Source organism: Urocitellus parryii, chromosome 1 (assembly GCF_045843805.1).
Source record: "Urocitellus parryii isolate mUroPar1 chromosome 1, mUroPar1.hap1, whole genome shotgun sequence".
Taxonomy (NCBI): domain Eukaryota; kingdom Metazoa; phylum Chordata; class Mammalia; order Rodentia; family Sciuridae; genus Urocitellus; species Urocitellus parryii.
This window is the reverse complement of record NC_135531.1, coordinates 46079006-46095822: the sequence shown is the minus strand read 5'-3', so window position 1 is coordinate 46095822 and position 16817 is coordinate 46079006. Positions and strand designations below refer to the sequence as shown.

General features: G+C 38.0%; 1 protein-coding gene and 1 pseudogene across 1 annotated transcript in view; both read right to left on the bottom strand.

The window, feature by feature from the left end:
• The window catches only part of Rab3c (RAB3C, member RAS oncogene family), a 252878-nt gene that overhangs the window by 38616 nt on the left and 197445 nt on the right, over nt 1–16817 (bottom strand). The gene's annotated exons all lie outside the window — the stretch shown is intronic.
• Nucleotides 15589–16419, bottom strand: LOC144255359 (zinc finger CCHC domain-containing protein 9 pseudogene; annotated as a pseudogene).

Genomic DNA, 16817 nt, shown 5'->3' with positions numbered 1-16817 from the left:
AAGCATTTTTATGTTAATTGTCATAAAAACCACTGTATGATATCTGTCTCTCCTACACTTGCACACACACACACACACACACACACACACCTACCTCACACATAACATAACCTTCAAAATGATGGTGGTTTTTAAGTGAACCAGAGAGCAATGAGGTTTTATCATCATAGAGAATTCTGGCCTCAGAAAATATGAAAAGGCCAAGCCCTACAGTTGCCATTTGCCCTTGGTTGCAGAGAGTAATTGCTATTCAGATCTCACATCAAATAACGCATTCCATAATAGGTCAGCTGCAGGTTGAGAATACCAGCCACAGCACTTTTGCTAATACACTTTATCACGCAGTGGACAAGTGGTTCATTGCACCCCATGCTCAGTTCTGATGCTCAGATGAAGTTCTGTTCTCTATGCCTCTGGATGATCAGAAGGATTGTGTTTATACTGTATTCCTTAGAGGCAGACAAGGTCAGGGTAACACCATTTTGGTGGGGGAAGTTCCAGAAGTCTACTATTAAAATAAGAGAGTAAGCAAGCTACAATTGATGTGAGAGAGCAATATATCAACTAAATGAAGATGCATGTATTAACATCATTCTTGAAGTATACTCATGCCCTTCAGTTACTGCTTCAGAAGAAATTGTCCAATAACACCATATCCCCTGAGTGAACTGAGTTAACTAGTAATAACCATATCTCAAAACAGAAAAAGCAAAACAAAACTCAAGTCATTTCTATGAAAACAGGATTTTTGTACCAACAGAAACACTTCACTCTCCTGCCGGGCTTTTTCTGGATATGCCAGTCATTTGTCTATTTGCTCGTGAATGCATTTCTTGCCCTGTTTGTGCTGTGTTCTGTATGGGTAGGAGCTAGGTCTATAGTCCCTGTTTCCCAGGCTGCATTGCCAGCTAGTTTTTAATGGGAGGAAGCTGAACAGAGGGATGAGGAAGAGGCTGTGTTTCTTTCCCTGCTCAGCTTCTATACCTTCTTCAGAAACGGCAGCTGCCCCATCTTGTGGGCTCTAGGAACACCACAAAACTAGAGTTTCCCCCTTCATAATTTATCAACTCCAGAAAGATCAATTAGCATGTCTTATGCAGCTCAGCATCCTATAACAAGATACTCTGGACTGGGTGGCTTAAATAATAGGAATTTATTTCTCTCAGTTTAGAGTCTGGGAATCCAAAATTAAAGGGCATGCAAATATCGTTCCTGGAGAAGGCTTTCTTCCTGGTTTGCAGGGGACACCTTCGTGCATCCTCATATAGTAGAGAGAGACAGGGGGAGGGATATTTCGTTCTCATGTCTCTTACCAGGGCACCAACACCATAATAATGGGGGCCTATCCACATGACCTCATCTAAAGCTAATTACCTCCCAGAGACCCCAGTTCTATATACCATCATACTGGGGATTAGGACTTCAACATGCTTTTTATTTATTTATTTTATAAATGTGCTTTGATTTTTAAGTTTCAAGGTCAGTGAGAGGAAGTATGAATGTGGGGAATTTCCTGTAGAGGCTGGAATTCTTATATTGCTTTTTCTTACCTCCCTACAATTATCTTTAAAATATGCTGAAATTCAGGGGCAAATATTTTTATTTTTTAGTTTGTGTTTTTACTAGGCATTTTTTTCTTAAAAAAAAAAAGCTTTTAAAACTAGAAACACTTTTTTGTTTCATCAAAGTTCTACCCCCAAGGAGGTTGCAGGCAAAAATTCCTTGCTGATATTTTGAAGTCAAAAGTATCTTTTCAGGGGGATCCATAATTCTCTAGAGATGTCCTATTGTTATTTGAGATAAAACAATTTTTAGTCAAGATTAAATATGTCAACTCGATATTGGAGTTGTGATTCTCTTTGTCAATTCTGTTGTTGGAACTTATATTCCCTTCCATTCACGCCCAGTGTTCTAGCTACAATGAGCATCAGCATTCCCTGGGTACATCACACTCTTGACTTGGCTTGGCTTTTGCTCTGTTTTTCTTACACTAACAACTTATTTTCTCCTATTAAAGCAAGCACAGAGAGGGAAGAAGCCATGACCACCACATTTGGCTCATAGAACTAGAGTTACTGTTTGCTCTGCAAATGAATTTTTATGAATCTGATTGTTAAAATGCTAAGTCAAGAGAGCAGAAGAGATGATTACATTGCTAATACCCAGGAAGCATCCTCAGTGATTATGGCTAGACATGTTTTAAAATATCATAATAGTCTGAAGCAAAGCAAACCACAGTGAACAAGAAAGAAAGACTATCCACCATGTAGCAGAAAATAATTCAGTGAAGAAAAAGCTTTTCAAAATGGTTAGGTTTAAGTCTGAATCAAATACAAATTAAATACGAGGAGCATCTCTTCAAAGTAATTCTATGATCTGTCTCTCATTATAAGTTACTTAATTGTGTTACAAGTTAAAGAAATTGAAAATTGAAAAGAACTCTTGGGCCACTTAATCTAGCTACCCATAAGCATAAGATATACCCTATGGGTTTACTTACCAAATCAACCTGAAATAATGAGGTGGAGGATACTTCAATGATGTGATTGAAAATGTTAGTTGTATTTCCTGAGACAAATATCTAATTTTCTTGTCTTTAACCTCATCTTTGAGAGCTTGGTTTTCTTTTTGGGAGTCAGATAAAAGCATTTATTCTTTCGGCAACATTCTTCTGTGCATTGTATGAAATTCTCCAGAAATGTCGAATCATATTTTGTCATTTCACAATTCATCTGGTTTTTCCCAAGAACAGCTACAGGGATCAAATATCTTAGTAAACTCTGTGGTTTTAGAATTGTGAGTCAATTAATTTTGCTTAACAGGGTCTAAATTTTCTATGTTTACTATTATTTATTTCTTCCTATAGACAATTCTATTTCTCTTTCCTTTCTTCATTGGTTTTACTCTGTAATGCCCACTATGGTAGTGGATACTGTTGTGTCCTTCTGACTTCCTATGTTGAAGCCCTGATCCTCAATGCAATAGTAGCGTGAGGGTAGACGCCTTTAGGTAATAACTAGATTTAGATGAAGCCATGTGGGTGGGCCCCCATCATTATGTGGTTGGTGCTTTAAAAATAAGAGCTATGGGGGGGGGGTCTCTCTCTCTCCACTATGTAAGGATGCATGAAGGTCTCCCCTACAAGCCAGGAAGACAGTCTTCACCAGGAACTGAATCTTTTGCACTTTGATCTTGAATTTCCAGACTCCAAACTGAGAGAAATAAATTCCCATTTTTAAGCCATCAGTCTATGGTATCTTGTTATAGCAACATGAACTAGACCAACTAGAGAGTAACTATAGCCTATTACATAGCCTTTGACCTCCTCACAGATGACAATATATATCCAGTTAGCTAAAACGAATCTTTCTAGAATTTATAAATCATGATGGCTACGTTAACTCTCTAGGCAGAGACACATCATTGTCAGTTGGAAAGTTCCCACTTCTCATATGATGCCCTCTTGCCTGTCATCCTGCCTAGAGCCTTCAAAAGCATATCACAGTTTCTTATCTGTGGACACTTCATGCATATGTTAAAATAATCCACTGAACTGTATTAGTATGTTTAGCTAATACATGTTAATCAAAAATCAAGTAAAAAAAAATTTAAACAGCTTATCACACCAGAAAAAGCCAGGGCAGCAAGTATCAAATGGATTCACGTGCCTATTGGCTATGAAAGTGTGAGATAGAAATTAATCTTTCATAAAAGAAAACTAGCTAATTAACAGCCAAACATTTTTTTTTTCACTTTATTTTCCTATTCTGCAGAAGAAAAGATGTGTTGATAGTACAATTAGGCCATTCCGGTTGGTTAGAAAATAGCATTCCAAACCCTGCTAAGTCATAAAGACATCTCCAATTTTTCTGCTGTGTTTGGCTCTTTGCTTCACTCCCCCACTGACCTGCCATCAGTACTGACAGAGGAAGTGGTTACCTTCTGACAGATGAGTCCATTTTGTGGAAGATTTGGTTTACTTTTATTTGGCTAAAAGTACCAGTATCAATTTTGGCTACAATCTTCTGTTCAAAGAAACATAAGCAATGGGTTTCCATCCAATGGTTATAACATAGTGCTTCTTCATTGATGGTGTTTTTGTCTGGAGAAATCTTTGATTGTTACTACTAGGGGAAAAAGGAGTTAGTGAGTGTCCTAGACAGAGGCCAGAAATGCTGCTAAGGGCCTTTCAATGCATGGGACATCTGTCCCCATTCCCCAGTGTAGAATTCCCTGACCCAAAATGTCAATAGTGCCATGATTGAGAAACTCAATTCTAATGAAAACAAAGGATTTCTTTTTCCTCTTCTTCCTCCTCCTCCTCCTCCTTCTTTCCTTTCTTTCTTGCTGTGATGTCCAGATGGCCTTGGCCTCAAGATCCTCTTCCCTCAGCTTCCCAAGTATCTGGAATTACAGGCACAGGCCCTTGCATCTCCCTGGGATTTCTTAAATAAACGTGTGTCCAGGGAACTCATGCCTCACTTTCATATGAAGGAAAAGTTGTTAGAGTTTAATTGGTTCAAATGAAATCCAGATACCCACTCAGGTAGTTTTGAACAAACACAAATCAGGAAGTAACAGCTGAACATTATAGATATTGCTTTATTGGCAAAGCAAAAAAGACTTATAATCAAATACCACAGAGAATAGACATTTTTGGTAGAATGATCTTTTTGTAGGGAGCATTTTTCCAGATTAAATAACAACAAAACCAACAACATTATGCTGGCCCCCTGTTTTTCTGGGGCCACACAGGTTTGTGACTAAGTGGAATAAGTTTAAATGTTCTGATTTCCTTTCTGTGGTTTCAAAAACTCCCCAAATCATTTTATCACTAAATATATCCAAGGCAATCAGATTTTCCACTCAGTCTTTTCCCCCTTCTTTTATTCCAAAATCAACTCAGTGGTTGCCTGGGTTCTTTCTTCCTCCTTAAAATAATCTCAATCGCTAGTATTTATTGAGCACTTAATATATGATAGGAGCTTTTATGAAAAATTTACATGTCTGGTGTCAATTAATACTCATAGTAACCCTACAAGAAGGAGTTAATGTTATCTTCATTTTTATTGTTGTGTAAAAATGAGGTACAGTGAATTTAAACATAAGCCCAGGATGGCACATCCCATCAATGGAGGTGTGGGGCACAATTCTAGGGAGTTTAGCTCCAAAGTTGTCAACCTTCACTACTAGAGAAATGTTCAGCCTAGAAGATCAGATATTCCCTCTATCACTCCTTCCCTTACAAAACTTCTGTTAGATATGAGAATCTATTTACCATCATGATGTTTAAAGATATTTGTAAAAAATAAGAAGGGGATTAAATATTCCATTTGCTAAAAACTCGAATATTTTATGTGTTTGAAACTAAATTGAAAAAGTTATGTCCCAGTCATATATGGATTCAGGTATGCCCATGCCCCGACAGCCATCTTCCCTTCCATATTCCCGTAGTAGCCAGCTCCCAAGGTTGCAGACTGTGCACTGTGTCACATACACCTTCCATGAACATTTCCTTTGCAGGCGGGACACTCTCGTTGCCATCTCAGTACTATTTATTGCTACTCCTCCATTCTCCGTGGCACTCATGCACTCCCCAAATAGCCCCACTTGTGATCTGGGAATGTATTTTCTCCCTGGAATGCCATCTTATTCTTCTCAACCTACTCAGTGTTGCTCACCTTTCAACTCACAGCTCCAATTCCACCTTATTTAATTGATATTTTCCATTTCCCTGGTTCTTATGGTACCTGCTATCCATACTACTCTTTTAATTCTAAAGGATATCAACTCTTGCTCTAAAACGTTCTATGGATTTCTTTACTTCTGAGCTATGGAGTTGGAGTTTTGAAAATGGTAAGAGCTTAGATGTCCGTGTCTTTTCCAAAGTATTTTGTGGTTCTTGAATTAAGTATTTAGTAAATGACAGAATGAATGAGTACAGTTGGGTAAAAATGGACCACTCTACTTCTGAAACTGAATCTAGATAACTGGATAAATTTGAACTTAGATAAATTAAAAACACCTTTATTTCTCCCCAGGTTTTCTTTATAGTATTGCAATGTTTAATGTGTACAATAATATGGAACATCCAGTATTAACCAGTGGACATTGAAATACAAAAGGAAAAATACTGAACAAACAAAAATAAATATTATTTTTAGGCATTTATTAACACCAGGGATGCTATAGTTTGATTAAACTGTGCATGAATATTGCTCTGCAGAAAGGCTGAGAGCATTTATTGGTATGTGCAAACACAGGAAGGCACCCCCCCACACACACTGCCACATAGAAACACTCTGTATAGTGATTTTTCTTTTTTTTCTTTACCCTTCAGTATTCAGGCCAAACCAGCTTTTACTTAACACTATTTCCCAAACTTGCCATTATAGCAAATAAAGTGCTAAAGATGTGTTAGCAATGGTGCTAAATATGACAAAAATCTCTTTGGGTGTAAAAAAGCAACTGTGAACTCATGTGATTTGATTTCAGTCTTCAGTAGCTTTTCAGACCCCTTCCTGGTTGGGAGTTTGCCCACGGGGAAAGAAAACCCAATGAAACAGGAGAAATTCCTGGGGACTCTGCAAGGTCAGAGTCCTGGGGAAAGCAAAGTAAGCAAGAAAGGTAACATTCTGATTTTAAAAGCTGATTAAAATTCATGGAGTTCCTGGCACTTGAAATGCAGAGAAAAACAAGAAAGATGACTGGTCATTACTTTTTGCCAGTCATCCTAGAAGTGAAAAAAAAAAAAAAAAGGTTGTCTTAAGACATGTTCCAATAATTATACTGAAGAAATCCCTGGCGGATAACCAGACTTAGAAAAAGAACAATTAGCTGAAGATCCTGACAGTCTGTAAGAGTTTCATATTTATAAGAAGCTCAGAGAATGGGCTGAATTATTTTAAAGTTCATTGTTCTAGGTACATTTATCTTGCTGATCCTTTAAGCCTATTCTATGGAGGGTTTATGTTTTTTAACTTGACTGCCCAATAAATCACCCTACCTGAGACTGTGCAGCAGATATGACACTAACAAAGTCCTGGATCATTTGCAGAACCAAACCAGTCATGAGAATAGGCACTGACACAGATGACCAGAGTCTGTTTTTATTTGTACAAGTATAGAGCAGGTTTTGTAACAGAATTATTTATTGCTGACAGCAAACAGCATAGGTTTATCAGTAAGTTTTTTGCACACTTCTGTGGATATTTAACTTAGTCTAGAACACTAAAAATTACTTTCAACTTTGGACAGTTGCTGAAAATAAAAATAAAAAGACACTTATAATCTCAGAGAAAACCCTAAACCTAAACTCTTAGCTTCAGGCATTGAACTGGTTTTACTTCATTAACATTTGTTGTTGTTGTTGTTGTTTTTCATCAAATGGAGCTTGCCTGCTTAATACTGCTGGCATCAGAAGTCTAGTTGAAAATAAGAATGACTCAATAATGGGACCTGCAAGACAGATAATAGACTGCTGTTTGGACTCTTCCAAATCATTTTTTTTTCCTTCTTCTCCTTTCTGGGGCTTAGCCTTCAGCTGAAGACACCATGTACCAGCTTTTTCACAGATGTGGCTAATCCCTGGTCGATGGAATCAGTATAAAATGGAAGGAATAATTTTTGTTTTGCTTGCCCAAAAGAGAGAGCTTATTCTTGGCTACCTCATGTACCCTGTTTTGCAGGAATATGGCCAAGGCTATGAGCCAGCTTCTAATATGCGATGAGATTAGCACTCTGGTGAAGATTATGTTAGCAAATTGGAAAGAACTTGTGGCCCTGTAGGACTTTGTGGAAGATCACCTAATATAGTCTAGTTGTGCTATTAAATGGAACACAGAAACAATATCTTGTGTCACTTGGCCTTGTATTTGAGGGTCCTTCTGTTAAAGCAGTTTAGCTTTAATCAGAACTCTTATCTAAACCTATGTGAATTAAGTATATATCTTTATATGCACCCATCTACTGCTGCATTCCTCTCTTACAGTAATTACTTTATGCAGATTCTGAGCCCACCACAGAAAATGGGAAAATACTTTTTAGGGCCTTTCTTCCCCCGCCCACCACCCACCCCCTCCCCCCCAGCAGCAGATGGAATCAAGTAATTGACTGCTTACTTCCAAGACTAACTATAATTTCTAAAATATTCCAGTTTAGTCATTATCATTCCTATGTCATCAGCCATGACTGTTCTTCTTTGCATGTGAAGTTTCTGCATGATTTCTCTGTCCTTTGGGAACAAGAACACACAGCCACTGGCCTATAAATGCATTTTATCTTAAGTACAAACATAAAGAAACCTGGCAGAAGGCCTATTTGTCAAGCCTTTGAACCTGGAACTAATGTGTGTTGGCCCATTAGTAATGTATATGGAGTCTATTATAAGCAAGAAAAAAGAAGCTAATACATAATATGTAGGGTTAAGGGGTTTTCTAAGTGTGGGTAAAAGTCAGATTGATTTAGTACAACAAAGTACAGTTGTTGTTGTTGTTGTTTTAACTTTCAAATACAGCATTTTTTTCAGATCTTAGATTTTTTTTAACAAATATTTTTTGGTTATAGACACAATATCTTTATTTTATTTATTTTTACTTTTTTGGTGCTGAGGATAGAACCCAGTGCCTCACACATGCTAGGCAAGCACTCTACCTATGAGCCACAACCCCAGCCCCAGGCCTTAGATTGTTAAGTCTTCTAAATTTATATTACATTCTATTAGACTAATAATTCACAGGAAAAAGTTTCATCTAATGCTTCACTCAGAAGGTACACTGTATATTAAGGGTAAAATTTCACACATTTCATATGAGTACAGTTTGAATGCTGGATTTATGAAGAATAGAAAAGACTATAGCTCCACATTTTTTTTCTTTCTTGCTGTGGCACCATGTCAAGAACAGTTGTTAAGGGAGTGAAGGCTAGAAAGTCAAAAGCTTGAAGGTCTTTACACTTTTCGGAATTTACTTGAGGAGTGAATTTGACACATCCTCTGATAGTCTTCTCTGGTTTCTAGAAAAGTTATTTTGTTATAACCAGTTGTTACATTGCACCATTTCAAGAGCTCAGCTTTGGGTGAAGCAATGGTGGTCTTATGACCTGCAGGAGATAGTCCAAATCTAGAAGGTTGACCTCAAGCCAGAAAACAGAAGACTCCCTTTCTGGGACTGAGATATTATTTCAAATCCCATAATTTTTATAATTACCCATACTATGAGTATGAGACAACGACATGTTCAATAAGAAAGAACATCAGGATTTTAGAATTTCAAAATCCTTGCAGGAATCTAGACTTTAATGATTGACTGCTTTCTGGTTCCCATTGCTTCTCACTTCATACTGGCACCACATGGCCTATAGCATCGTATGTTGACCTGCTTTGGAGATTAATGCATGCTGTTGTGATCCCTAGTTCCATCACTCACCATTCAATATACACTTGATTATGCTTGGGGCTATAGAGATGATCCTTGCAACTTTGAGACTTCTGGTCTTAGCTTTGTGGCTTCTTATTTCAGGCATGAACGTGTATCTTTCTTTGCTAGAAACCCTACAGAGTCTAAGAAAGAGATAAAGCACCCTAGCTCTAGAGATTGGGAGCTCTGGGGAGAAAGAAGAGAGACATACAGCCAAATTCCTTGTAGGGGTGGTATATTCCCGAAGACTGTTATGGGCTTTGTAGCTATACTGATAATGTGTTATCTACACTGAACTTCAGAAATATAGCCAAGTGCAAACAAGGGTATATCCTGCAGAATACATTATAAGAAAAATGCCAATCAGTCTAAGTGGGAAGATAGTAGCTCCAAATTGATGTGGTAAGCCCATATTTCACTAAGAATGGCTGGGGAAAGCCTGAACATATAGTTGCATTTATATCCACAGAGATGAAAGGACTCCTCAAGGTCACTTAGAGCTAAGCTTAATACCTGGGGATGCTGATTCCGTCCAGACTCCCACATTCTCTTTATTGTTTTTTTTTTCTTTTCCTTAAGCTCGCTAAAGAATTCCATTTAGAAAAATAAAATGTGGATGGTCCCTCACAAAATGTGATTTTTCTGTGCCTTCACCCTGAGTTTGTGGTGGTTGAGCGGCAGCACAAGGCTGTGCCCTGATGTGCTCACCGCAGGCAGCACGGAAACACAGCTTTTTCATTATATTTATGGAGACAAAGACACGGCAGGGATTTGCTTAAACATTAAAAAACACCCATCTTCAGGGATGGAGAAAATAAACGTTTCCTAGTGTGAGGGAAGTACTAGCCTATAGAATTAATAGCTTAAAAACCCTGATTATATTTTCCTGCTCTACAAAGAATAAAATTGCTAATGACACCACTAGCTGACTGTGAGCTTTTCCCTCCTACTGCACAAAACGCTTTCCAAAAAAAGATCTGGCTCCTGTCAGCAATTCACAGAATGCAAGGACTAAGTGTAGAGTACAAACAGAGGGCACCCACACATGAAAGAAGTGGGGTTTTGGCCCATGAACCACAAATAATGTGTTTCCTGTGTGCCTGGTTATGTTGACTGACAACATTTAAATAAGAGTCTTATAAATGCCTTAGGAATATATTATTATGCAGCAGCATGAGATAGTAAAGGAAATTTAAACTTTCAGACATCATTCACTGGGGACACTAGGCAGCTTTATCCAAATTCAGGGACAAGGAATAAGCATTACCTGAGACAGATACTTTCAAATTCAATTGAGTACATTATAAAAATGATTAGTCACCTCACATGCACCAGATAAAGTACATCACTGTTTTCATAAATAGCTCATCTCTTTGAAGAAACAGGACCAATTGGTGTGAAGAAATGTCCTTTCCTCATTCCTTTTTTTCTGGTGCTATCAGTATAAATTTGTCCTTAATAACTGTGTGTGACGCTGACCTCTATCAAAGCCGTCTTCAAAGTTGTCTTCTGTCATCTGCCAGGTTCTGTGTCCACAGATGATGAAAACTCAGGATTAATTTAGGTCCCAGTGCTCCCCAAGAATTTACATCAGACTTTAACAACTGACATGGAATGAATACAAAACGCTTTCTGTAATATTCATAGAAGAAGGATGTGCTTGGGATGTGGGTGTAGAGAAGAGGGCAAAACACCTGTAAACCAAACCCAAATCCTCATTGCTCAGTGAAGGAAGGGCCCTTGTCTATTCCAATCAGAAAGAATTCAGAGAAGTAAATGTCATTTCACACTGATTGTATTCACATATTCCCACCACCACCCAGGACCGGAATGTATTGAAGGGTTTAGTGAAATCTGAAAGATCTGGGTTTGAATATTGCTCTAGCCATGGAACAGTTGAAAGGCCTCAAGCTACGTTTTTATTCTTGAAATAGTGGGGTTAATACTAGTATTTTTTTCTCCCAACTATTTTTGAAAAGTTTCAAACCTATATACAAGCAGAAGTCACACATCTAGTTTTCACCCAAGGTCACCAATTGTTGACATTTTGCCACATTTGCTTTTTTTCTTCTTTTCACATAACACTTTGTGGTGGTTGTTGAACTGTTTAAAAGTAAGTTGTGGGCTTGATGGCATTTAAATACTTCACAGTTATCTCCTAAGAATAGAAGACAGCCTTCTCCCTAACCACAGCTCCTTTAAATCAATGAAGAAATCTGAGCCAGATACTAATGTATGGTCTGTATTCAGATTTTCCCAATTATTCCAGTATAGTCTTTTTATTCTTTTTATTCCCCATTTTTTTGGTACCAGGGATTGAACCCAGGGACTGAACCACATCCCCAGTGGTTTTATTTTTTATTTTGAGACAGGATCTTGCTAAATTGTTTAGGGCCTAGCTAAGTTGCTGAGGCTGGCTTTGAATTTGCAATCTTCCTGCCTCAATCCCCAGGCACTGGGATTACAGGTATATGCCACCCTGCAGGCCCAGAATTATCTTTATACCTGATGATGTTTTTTTTTTGTTGTTTGTTTGTTTGTTTTCCTGACCTAGGATCCAGTTAAGGTTCATATGTTACATTTAGCTGTCATCTCTTTAATCTATTTGAATTTAGAGCATTCACCCCCTTTTGTTTTTCAAGATGTTGACATTTTTGAATAGTCCAAACCAGTTGTATAATTTCCCATATCTGAATTTGTCTGCTTCCTTGTAACCAGATTCAGGCTAAATTTTCAATCTGAACACTATGTGTAAGATGCTGGCTCCTTCCCATTACATACACCACAAGGAACACAATGTCTGTTGTCTCATTACTGATGATGCTAACTTTGCTCAATTGATTAATAATATATTTTCAGTCATGGTTTTAAGATATTTTTTTCTATTGTAAGGAATTTTTTGGCAATATGTAACTAACCAATGACATGATACTTTGAGGGTGTGAATATTCTCTTCTCTAATATCCTTATCCATTGATAATCTTTGACTCAGTTACTACATTCATGGTTGAAAATTTGTGATATTCTATTTTTCCTTTGACTTGTATTACCTGATATTCTACTGCAAAGAAAAGCACCCTCCTTTGAGTTTCATTATAAATTGGTACTTTTGAAATGTAATGCATTATAATCAAATAATATCTACATTTAGAGTTGTGAGGGTTAAAACAAAAGTATCCAAATTCCTGGATCATACCAGTAATTGACAAGCAGTAACTATTATTTCTAATGATAATTATTTTATCTTATGTGCTGGAAGCTAACTTGTTAATTTAATGGTGCAGCAGAGCACCTACTAATCTACAAATCTTGCTCAGATCAACACTTGGCACTTCCTGACAAGAAGTGACAGTGATTTCCCTTGTTCTTAAAGATTAAAATGGTTTAAATGTTAGATAGCTTTCTGTTACCATAACAAATATCTGACATAAATCAACTTATAAAGAAGAAAGGTTTATTTTGGCTTACAATTTCATAGGTTTCACCCTATACGATTAGTTGGCTCCATTGCTTGGGTCCTGCAGCAAGGCAGTACAACATGGTAGGAGTTGAGTAGCTCTTCTGGCAGCCAGGAAGCACAGGGAGAGACACAAAGTGTCCCAATATCCCCTTCAAGGACAGACACCAATGACCTAACTTCCTTCTTCTAGGCTCATCTTTTAAAGGTTCCACCACCTCCCAATAGTGCCACTTACTGTTACAAAGCCTTTAACATTCGGGTCTTTGAGGGATGTTTCATACCTATACTGGCAATACCTATGGACTAGGCAAACAATTCACAGCTGCTCATATTCCAGTCACATCACTGCTTCCGTCTCAAGACCCAGTGCATGACACCTCCTCTGCTAGTCCCTGCTCCACACCCACAAATCCAACAAGCTCCACCACCCTGACTCTTCTCTACCTTTGGAGGGAGCGAGAGGCTCATTCTTTGCAGTGAGTGGCAGTTCCAGTTTATTGAGAGGCCATTACTTAAACAAGCAGGCTTGGAGGAGAGTAATAATGGGACGTCAAGGCAGCCATGATATACAGTGAGCTGCTTGCTTATTTTCTAATTTCTCCATTTTGGTTTCTAGGGAGTCTTATCTCTTCAGTGCTAAATTACCTCATTGGCAATAAGTTTGTAAAGCCTTTAGGGAAGCACATGAACTTCTCTTAGGGTACTAGATGATAATTTATGTATCCTAGAGACAGGGTATGAGTTACAGAAGAAATATATCTTGCCAAGTACATAACCATTACTGACCTGTGTACCCTTTCCTTTTCTATGCATTCTCTGCCTTTCTCGGTCCTGCTCTGTGCCCAGGGAAGCTGACTATCACCTGGATTTTCTACCCATGTGCTTTCTAGTTGGGTTTGGCAATGGAAGTCATCAGCAGGAGCTCAGATGGCAGGAGAAGAAAGAGGCCACTGTCTCTGCTTCTCTGGGAGTTTTTCCATACTACAGCTCTTGTGGACCTGGCCGCCATAGCTCTTCCTCTCCTCTGCCTTCAGCTTTGAGGGCAGTGGTAGTTTCCTGCCATGACAGTCTGAAGGTGCCTCACTATCCTATTTTCTTATCTTTGCCAACATTCTTATAAATAATCTCTTTACAAGTTTCTTTCTTTGAACCATCTGGGATGGATTCCGTTTCCTGCCAGGAACCTGCCAGGGCCCTGCTACATACTGAGGTCCTGGTTATCTATCAGGTTCTATGCAAGAAGATTATTCACATAATCCTCCCTACCACTCTGTGCAGTGGATCACAACTACCACATTATAAGTGGGCAAACTGAGGCTCACAGAAGTTACATGGCATGCCATGTCATGTAGACCTACCATGCAATAGAGGTTGCTAGCCTTGCTCTATTCTATATAGAGTGCTTCTGCATCTGTAATCCACAGAGCAACTTCTTTGAAGATGGTCCAGGAAGTTTTTAATTTCATAGGTGAGGAGTGGCCTGAAGATACGAATGTTACTTGGAATAAACACCAAGAGATCTAACACAAAAGGCTTGGAGTTCCTTAGCCCCTGTTGGAATTAAATCTCTCTTCTCCTACTCACGCTAGCTTGAATTCACAGGAAAGGGCAATTGCTAGGCGAACCTATTATGTCAATGAGCCTGACTGGAGGAGATGAAGATCTAACAGGAGTTTTTTTCCTGGACCAGTGATTTGCATTTGCCATAGGAATGATAGAGGGAAGGAGATGAAACATTTGGTGGACCACACCAGCATGCTATCAAGCTGAATCATGGTTTACTCTATTGGCAAGATCCTCTATTTCCATAGCTGCTGCCCTCTTTTTTAATTTTTTTTTAATTTTTTGCCTTGTCTTTTGTGTTTCTCTATATCTTGTGCCTGTAATTTATGCAATAACTTCTATGTTTCTGTCTCCCATTACCATGGAGTTTTTCCTCTAGGTCCAAAGCCATCTCAGTTCCTGTATGCTATACATTAATGGAAATCACCATGCATTGGGACTGGAAGACCCAATAAACAGAATTAAGTGATTCCTGTCCTCTTTTCTCTGGGGCCTTTTGTCGCCACTTCTATTTTCTTAATACTTTCCACAAAGCTTTTTTTTGTTTGTTTTTTTTTAAATAACAAATACATTTATATTCAATATTTTAAAAATACAGACTTTGTGGCAATTTGTAAATTTCTATTATAATAATAATATTTTAAATCAAGAAAACAATATGACCAAAAATTCATTCACAGATGCAAAGCAGTATGCTTTGTTTAGAAGTGGTTCAATTTGATGCATAATTTGCTTTTAAAAAAGATGATTGTTGGGGTTCGGGTTGTGGCTCAGTGGTAGAACATTTTCCTAGCATGTGTGAGGCACTGGGTTCAATTCTCAGCACTGCACATAAATAAATAAAATAAAAGTCCATTGATAACTAAAAAAAAAAAGATGATTGTTTACAATCATCTGTATAACTATATATGTATATATGCATATATATACATATACAATCAACTATATAACTTAGTTTTGTCTACATTCTATTCATTAAAAACAAGTTCTTTCAGAGAATCCAAACTTGTGCTTTTCTTCAGTGATTTTCTCCAAACAGTGGTAGAAATACTCCTTGAGGGACAAAATGCAGTAAACTGTTCTTGATCATAAGGAAGCCTAACTTGTAAAGCATACCCATTTGGAAAGTAACAATGTGACTGATAGTAATTAACAACAGTACTGAATGTTATTAAAAATTGACAGCTTTAGATATTTTTGTTTTGGTTTCTTTGGTTTAGGTGTATCCAAAATTTCTTCATAGTCTGCACTCATCCCCTTTGCCTAGCAACCAACTATGATCATTTGATCTGAATTCTGACTTTCAGGACAATCTTTCTTAAAGTGTTCCACAGAACCACAAAGTTTGCAATCACCACCATAAGCATAGAGTCCTTTGGTTATCAGGACGTGATTGGGACAGATGCCCCATTTTCCCACAAACAAAACATTTTGCAAAAGGAAATTCACCAAGAGTTGGGTCTACTTTATGCTTGCATTTGGTTATTTCATGCTCTGGGGACCCATATTGATAACATATTCCAGTGCCCATATCTTGATTTTCAAGGGCAGCTGGGCAATCTGAAATTCTATGGCCAGGTGTTTATAGAGGAAACATACCATTGCATCTTTCTTTGCTGTTTGTCTTTTAATCATCTTCCTTGCCATCATCTTTCTTTAAAGCAACTGCAGTTTATTCCCTTACTTCCTGGCTATCCGTTGCTATCATCTGCCCATTGTAAACCATCTGTGAGTTCTGTTTTAGGTATTCCATGAATCCATTCACATCTTCATTGAAGTACTGTTTTTTTCTTTTTTGTTCTTTTTATGTTTTGCTTGGGGTGCATCATTTTAAAGAAAGAGTCTCTTAACTTCAAGTTTTTTTATGATTTGGTAGATTTTGACTTGTTCCCTTCAAGAACCCCTACTTCATATCCTCCCATTGTGCTGCAGGCAAAGTCTTTTATTTTGTGTAGTAGTAACTTGTGCCTACCTGACCATGTTGCATCAATCCTGTGTAAATCCTCTAGAGGAGTCAAGTTAGCAAGCCAGAGAAACCTGGCCCCTCAACCTCACAAAGCTCTTTTGGCCCTTTGTTCTAAGCGGCATTCAATATGCATTTTACAGTACGTGCTTTTTAAGATAAAAAATTATAGCTAGGAATATTTCTGGTAGACAGTTACTCAGCAGGCCAGGGTGTCAATGTGAGGTATTTCTTCCCATAGCCTGAGTTCTGTGGGGATAGAAGCCAGGTGATGTAGCATAAATTGTACAAGGATGAGGGCTTCCTTTACCTGACCACTGAGCTGAAATCCAGAGTGGGAGACTCACACTATAAACCTTTTCTAAATTTCATCAGAGAACTCCCTGCCTCAGGCTCAACAATGCAGACTCCTGGG